Source organism: Ranitomeya imitator, chromosome 2 (genome assembly GCF_032444005.1).
Source record: "Ranitomeya imitator isolate aRanImi1 chromosome 2, aRanImi1.pri, whole genome shotgun sequence".
Lineage (NCBI taxonomy): Eukaryota > Metazoa > Chordata > Amphibia > Anura > Dendrobatidae > Ranitomeya > Ranitomeya imitator.
This window is the reverse complement of record NC_091283.1, coordinates 720,075,312-720,083,114: the sequence shown is the minus strand read 5'-3', so window position 1 is coordinate 720,083,114 and position 7,803 is coordinate 720,075,312. Positions and strand designations below refer to the sequence as shown.

The 7,803-nt window shown below is 41.2% G+C and overlaps 1 long non-coding RNA gene across 1 annotated transcript; it reads left to right on the top strand.

The window, feature by feature from the left end:
- The first annotated feature begins 733 nt into the window (after positions 1-733).
- On the top strand, positions 734-5,820 carry LOC138667718 (uncharacterized). Its single transcript, XR_011318905.1, has 3 exons — positions 734-841; positions 3,104-3,172; positions 5,798-5,820. It is a non-coding gene; the product is annotated as an uncharacterized lncRNA (long non-coding RNA).
- Positions 5,821-7,803: the final 1,983 nt, after the last annotated feature.

Genomic DNA, 7,803 nt, shown 5'->3' with positions numbered 1-7,803 from the left:
AAAATGTGACTTTTGCCTAGTAGGAAGATCACCGAAACTAAGAGAGCTAGATAATAGACTCATGGAGCGATGTCTGTACTGAGAGTAACAAGATTGAAATGAAAAACAATATTTCTGTTCTTGCCTGATGGGTACTCAGCTGTTTCGTGCAATTTTGACATGCACATATTCCATGTGCTTCCTACCATGACGACCTTTGTGTTCACAGCATTGCAGAACTAAGCACATTAAAAGCCATTATCAAAAATGAGACACATGGCCATCATGATTAACTGTACAAGGATGCATAGCACATCAGTTTTACTAGTTACATTTTAATGGAACAATTAATTCCTCTTTTGCCTGCATGTTTTTCCTTTCATCATAAATAGATTTTACAATGTGGGCACGTCACAGTTTTACAACATTGCGCCCCATACTCATCCCACTTTACAAATGTCCATTTTAGAACAGTGCAATAAAAAGAAATGATGGTGAATGCGATGTCAAGTATTTTTCTGCAGTAAATATCATAAGGTGTTGAGTGGCTTACTCTTCATAATTAATGTTTATTCTCCTTTAGAATATTAAATAATTATACATGTACTCATCCTATTAAATGCCTTATCACCAGCTGATGAGAAAATATGCCCCAATTATCACTATGTCTAGATATATAAGGATCAGTCTCAATGCCATCATCAAAACATAGCTTTTGAGTCTCTGAGAAGTTCAGAACTAAGAAAAAAATCAGTCATGTCTGGAATCAAAGGAGGAGCAAACTGCCAGAAGAGCTCGTGCCAGAATCCGTGCAAGGATCCCTGCCAAAAAGTGCCTATCTGTGTAAATCCTTGCCAAGACCGTAAGTTACTCTTTTTTGTTTTTGCCTTAATGAATTCTTTGTAAACTTTACACATTAATTAGTATTATAGAACTTTGCTCCAGAATTTTACATTAGTATTTTTTTTAACAAAGAGATAAGAAATGTAAAGAATTAATGCATTTAAAAACTGTAAAAAAAAAAAAAAAAAGCCTTGCTGAATACATGTCACATTTTGTTAGGCGTCGAGTTCCTGCCCTTCCAGGTTCAGCCATTATAACTAGTGATGTTCGGTGGCGAGCAGGCGCTCCGGGGACTAAGTCCTGCTTTTCCCTCCTGAGCATGCCCAGTGGAAGGCCTCTCATTGGAGGTTGGGGGTCACATGCTCAGGTCTTTTAGCAGCTCCTATTGGTCCACTAGGAAGGTCCTGAACTGATACAGCTATAAAAGGTTCACATGGCACTGCCATGCGCTAGTATCATTTGTGTTTGGCAGTTGCCAGTGGATACTCTGCCACACTGTATATAAGTGGTGTGAGTCTGTTTAGCCTTGGGGCTGTACACTCAGGCAGGCAGCTATCGTCAGAGGGGGCAATTAGCCTTGGCTTAGCATCTGGTTCCTTCATGTGTGCGGTTAGCACAGAAGAGTTCCAGAGCAAGCACAACTTTTAGTTAGGGTTTTAGTCCCTGTGTACAGCGCAACTCTGTGAGGCAACAGAGCTCGCTTTCATTTCACACGGGGTAAAGTTTAATCCACGTGTGAGCTCAGTGTCCATCCGCCATTACTTGCAGCAGGTTTCTCTGCACGGTGGACCCCGGGCTGTGAACGCACCTCGTATCTATCACCCTAGTACTTGGTGCGTTTCGCTAGCCTTAAGACATTTAAGGTTAGGTTTAGCTCACATTTCATATGCTCTTAGGTTCAGCCTGTAGGTATATACTGGCCCCATATATAATTTGCAGCTGTATGTCATTCAGCCGTATACTTCCTTTTTTGACTTGAAGTCGCTTTCTATTGAGATGAATAGATGAATATGCTTTTTTGATACAGTAGAGTGATTAAAGTCTTAGAAGTAGGGTATGTTCAATGTATTCAATTTTAAATAGTGTTTTCCATAGAAGTAAATCTCAAATATGTAGAAAAAGTAATTGATCTAGATATTCATTATGACAGCCATATTTGTTGCTATGACATTGGATTTAACCTTCAAGGGTAAACTGTTCAGGAGGTAATGTCCTATAGTGTACAATCCCTCCTAAACATCTAAACTGTCCATCATTGTGCCTCCCATTGTTATGTCATATAATCACTGCAGACAATAAGAGGTCACTGATTGACCTGCAGCCTTTACTATTACATAGTTAGTATATTTGAAAACAGACACGTTTATCAAGTTCAACCAAGCTGACCTTAGTATATGGCTTTTTTATTTTTTGATGGATAGTTTAGCTGTTATGAATCTGTTATCCACTTATAGGCAATCGTTTCAAAGTGATGATATTTGATAATGGTTTTCCACTGATTGTAGCATATACAGTAGTTCTTGATGCAACTTTTTGTTATACAGTGAATATTGTTACTGTGTACACAAAGTTGTAGTTTTTAAAGCTCTTTATATACTATGTACACAAGATATCAAAATGGTGATACAGACTTTCAGATTTTGGACTAACTGCTTAAAATTTTTCTTTCCAGATTAAGCAGAATAGAAATTACTACTAGAAGATTAATTTTAGACCAGCCATTGTAATAATAGAGGATTATAACAAATATCTAAACTTTTTGGTCTTATCTCAGGGAGCAAAGAATTGGAAATAATCCATTAAAACAGTCTCATATTGAAATCTGTATGATTCGAATTTGATACAGAAACATTTAGAAGGCATACAGGAAGACAAGGCCTGTAATAAATATAATGAGGCCATAGCCCAAAGAAGGTTTTTTTTTTGTCATTGTTAATAAAATCTCTCCTATTGCAAGGCAATGAAGAAGTCAGTGTACATGTCCTGCTTGTATGAGGCAGTAAAAGGGTGACAGTTAAATTGTGGTTGATAGGGTCTAGTCTGCAGATGGGATAAAGTCTAGCAGAAAGTTTTGGTATGCAGGAATTGACTAGTAGGCCCTTCCTTCACAACTGTCCTGCATAGGTGGTCGAACAGTATCCTATAAACTTCAACAGGTTGTGCCACAGCTCCATAGAACTCACACTTTGTACATAACTACGATACGACCATAATCATACATAACTCTGCATACATTGTTTCAAAATGCAGTGAACACAGAATGAATGTTTCTCTTTTCTAGCTTGCCAATCTGGGTCCCAGTACTCCGGCTACAGCAATCAACAAGGTCGTGGACAATTCCCCAAACAAGGTAAACATAAGGATAATTTTAGTAGATTTTTCACTGTCATCAGTGCTAATTAATTTCTCTATGCACAGATCAAAATCACTGTATTTAAAAGCTGCTTTTTAAGATGTGATTCATAGGACTGCATCTGGCATAAAATATGAGGAAAAACTGTGCAGGGTTCCCAAACTTCCAGAAATTCTTGGACAGTCGGTAAAACTACCGTATATACTCGAGTATAAGCCGACCCGAGTATAAGCCGACCCCCCTAATTTTGCCACAAAAAACTGGGAAAACTTATTGACTCGAGTATAAGCCTAGGGTGGAAATGCATCATTTACCGGTGAATTTCAAAAATAAAAATAGATCATTATTTCCCCATAGCTGTGCCATATAGTGCTCTACACCGTTCATTATTTCCCCATAGCTGTGCCCCATATAGTGCTCTGCACCGTTCATTGTGCCCCATAGCTGTGCCATATAGTGCTCTGCACCGTTCATTGTGCCCCATAGCTGTGCCATATACGGTGCTCTGCACCGTTCATTGTGCCCCATTGCTGTGCCATATACTGTGCTCTGCACCGTTCATTGTGCCCCATTGCTGTGCCATATACGGTGCTCTGCACCGTTCATTGTACCCCATTGCTGTGCCATATACAGTGCTCTGCACCGTTCATTGTGCCCCATTGCTGTGCCATATACGGTGCTCTGCACCGTTCATTGTGCCCCATATCTGTGCCCATATACGGTGCTCTGCACCGTTCATTGTGCCCCATTGCTGTGCCATATACGGTGCTCTGCACCGTTCATTGTGCCCCATTGCTGTGCCATATACGGTGCTCTGCACCGTTCATTGTGCCCCATTGCTGTGCCATATACGGTGCTTTGCACCGTTCATTGTGCCCCATTACTGTGCCATATACGGTGCTCTGCACCGTTCATTGTGCCCCATAGAAATCTCTGCCGCCGCTGCTGCAATAAAAAAAAAAACCCACATACTCACCTCCCTTGATTGCAGCTCCCGGCGTCTCGTTCCGGCGCCTCCATCTTCCCGGCGTCTCTGCTCTGACTGATCAGGCAGAGGGCGCCGCGCACACTATATGCGTCATCGCGCCCTCTGCCTGAACAGTCAGAGCGCAGACGCGGGGAAGATGGAGGCGCCGGCCGGGAAGATGGAGCGGCGCCCGGCGGCTGGAACGAGGACAGGTGAATATGCTATACCTACCTAGTCCTGGCGATCCTCGCGCTGTCCCTCTGCCTGGTCTTCGGTGCCGCAGCTCTTCCTGTCAGCGGTCACCGGCACCGCTGATTAGAGGAATGAATAGGCGGCTCCGCCCCTATGGGAGGTGGAGCCGCTTATTCATATCGCTAATGAGCGGTCCCACGTGACCGCTGAAGAGGGGAAGAAGCTGCAGCACAGAAGCCCGTGGGACGGCAGGGACAGCGCGAGGATTGCTGGGACTAGGTAAGTATACCTCAGCGCCCTCACCCCCTCACCCGCCGACCCTGCCACCCACATTGACTCGAGTATAAGCCGAGAGGGGCACTTTCAGCCCAAAAATTTGGGCTGAAAATCTCGGCTTATACTCGAGTATATACGGTAGGCCAATTTTTCCCTTGTCTGTAAAAAACTTGAATAGGTTATTATGACTGTAATTTTCATTTTTTACAGTTCAAAGAGAATGCAGCTAATTTGTAGGTTGTAAACATGGATCACTTATAGTCATAATGATTTATTATGGTTATTGAATGTCACTGTAAAAAATGTTGAGTGTCTGTGAAATTTTGATAAGCTGTCCAGAAAAGAAAATCAAACTAGTGACCTTGATAATGTAGAGTATACAGTCTAACAGAGCAATTCTTCACAAAATGTGATGATTCACAAAGACAACGTACAGGGCCACATAGAATGCTCAGTAGGGATCTACACAGTGTGTCTCATTACAAGGTATCCATATATCATAAATAGGAGAACTGTATCATTTCAGAAAATTCCCTTATTTTCCTGGAACTTGCTCTTCTCCAGAACTTGACACAGGAACCTTTATTTTAACTATTATGTATTCTGGTAGTTTTAGAATTTCTCAATGGGTGAGTGCATGAAAAAATAAAATATTTATCTTGCTTTTGCCCTTTGGCTGTGCTCAAATTACTTTACACATATAAAATTCTGAAAAACAGGAAACACATATATAATAAACTTAATTCCAAAGCAATAAATATTATGAAAGTCTTATCTTTAAACTGCAGGTAATTTATTCTGTTAACTTGTACCATGTATTGCTCTTTTGTATTGAACTGTCTATTGTAACTAAACCTTTATCTTTTTTTTATATTTGAGTGGCTTTTTATTTGCAAACAAGTGAGTGGGAGGTCTACATCCTAAGACCCGCACCAATCCCAAATGTAGCTCAGGGGACAGAAGCACACAGCTCCTTCCTGATCCCGCACACATAGCAACGGATGGATACAATACAACAGCTGGAGCTGTGCACCACACAAGCGGTTTTTTTAGAGATATGTGGCGTTCTCACTAAACTGCTTTTAATTAAAAGGGCACTCAAATGGCACTCAGATATAAAAAAAAATGGTAGAGTTTATCTTCTTTGAAATAAATGACTAACTGATATATGTTCACTTCTCCATCAGATCCCTGCAACCCCTGCTGTCCACCTCCCTGCTGTCCACCTCCCTGCTGTCCACCTCCCTGCTGTCCTGATCCCTGCTGTCCTGATCCCTGCCAAGGTCAAGGGAATTTCTATTGCAATAAATGAACATGTGACACCTGACTTTGTTCTTTGCATTGTTCCCCATCTTTCCACAAATGTATTATAAATTGTCCTAATCAATTGAGAATCCTGACCTTCACCTTTGCTCGCTGTTTACACATCTGTTCTGTTATCCAATAAAATTCTGCTATTAACACATGGATTATAGTTTATGTATTCAAGTTCTTATGCATTAGAAATCTTTTATTATAGTGGATAAAAAATAACAACCCACGGACAGATGAAGGATCCTTTCTAAGAAAAATAGACAGACATGTTGTCTAATCCAGAACAACACCTTTAACAAGAAAAAAAAGTTTAATATCAAATGCCTATCATATGCAATGCAAAGCCTTTTAAGTGCAAATATACTTAAAGTAGACAACAGTAACATAAAGCTGCGCTGAACCACCAATAATAATAATCTTTATACAGAGCACTGTATAATTCAGTAGATGCACCTACAGAACTCTATAAGTAACAGAATACAATTGAAACAATTAGAGGGAAAGTGGTGACACAAAAAGATAGAAAATATAAAGAGATCAGTGTCCAATCTCAGGTGATGAATTTCAAAGAAATGATTTGCATTCCTTCATCAAAATACAAAATTCCAATCTGTAATCGGTCATTATCAAGTATACAAAAAAATCGCAAAGGGCTGGCTTTTATAGTGTGGAGACAAAGTCTGCACCAATCACCACAAATGCCAAATCCACTCATATTAAATACATTATTTATACGAACATTCATAAAGAGTATACATACCCAATTGTGAATAGCATAAATAACACCTTATGCATTAAAAAGATGTAAATATGGGTTGCCAGAAATCACATAGGTGCTGTATCTTGGGACAGCTGCGATCACATGACCTGGATGGGTTGCTTCCTTTGGCCTCATGGGGGGCAGTCTCGACGCCATGGTAACCACCGTGGGCTCATTACTGCACAGCAGCCTCGCGTGTCATTGAGCATGCGGTCATGTGGCGATAGTCATGTAACCTCTCCTGTGTGACGCTCGCTGGTGGTGGAAGCGCTGGTCTGATACCCAGGTATGAGAGTGAGGTGATGATTAGTCAGCTGGTCGATACTGATGAGAGAATTTGGCTTTATCACTGGCAATGATAGTTTATATTACTGCCACACCAGCCTAATTACGATTTTGGTGCACTTCTCTTTGGTGGCTCATTATTGGAACCCTGGAAGGTGTTATCTGCATATCCATGATCGACCTACAGGTGGTTGGATTCTAGTATCCATGAGTATAGGGATGCCATGAATTGACTGGCTGAACACCTGGTCCAAACCTATGTAAACAAAGAATATATTACATTATAAAGGTGCCTTTTTTTCCAGCTTTTTAATATATAGGGTTATTCACAATTGGGTATGTATACTCTTTATGAATGTTTGTATAAATAATGTATTTAATATGAGTGGGTTTGGCCTTTGTGGTGATTGGTGCAGACTTGGTCTCCACTAGGGTTGAGCAAAACGGATAGGACAAATTAAAAAAACGCCGACTTTCGGCAAAGTCGGGTTTCATGAAACCCGACCTGATCCTTGTGTGGGATCGGCCATGAGGACAGTGATCTTCGCGCCAAAGTCTCATTTCGTATGATGCGTTCAGCGACATTTGTCAGCCAATGAAGGAGGACGCAGAATGTGGGCAGCGTGATGACATAGGTCTCGGTCCCCACCATCTTAGAGAAGGGCATGACAATGATTGGCTTGCTTTCTGCAGCGTCACAGGGGCTATAAAGAGGCGTGCACACCGACCGCCATCTTACTTCTGCCGATCGTAGTATAGGGAGAGGTTGCCGCAGCTTCATCAGAAGAAGGGATATAGTTAGGGAGGGAAGATTAAGCCCCGAAACTGCTTGTG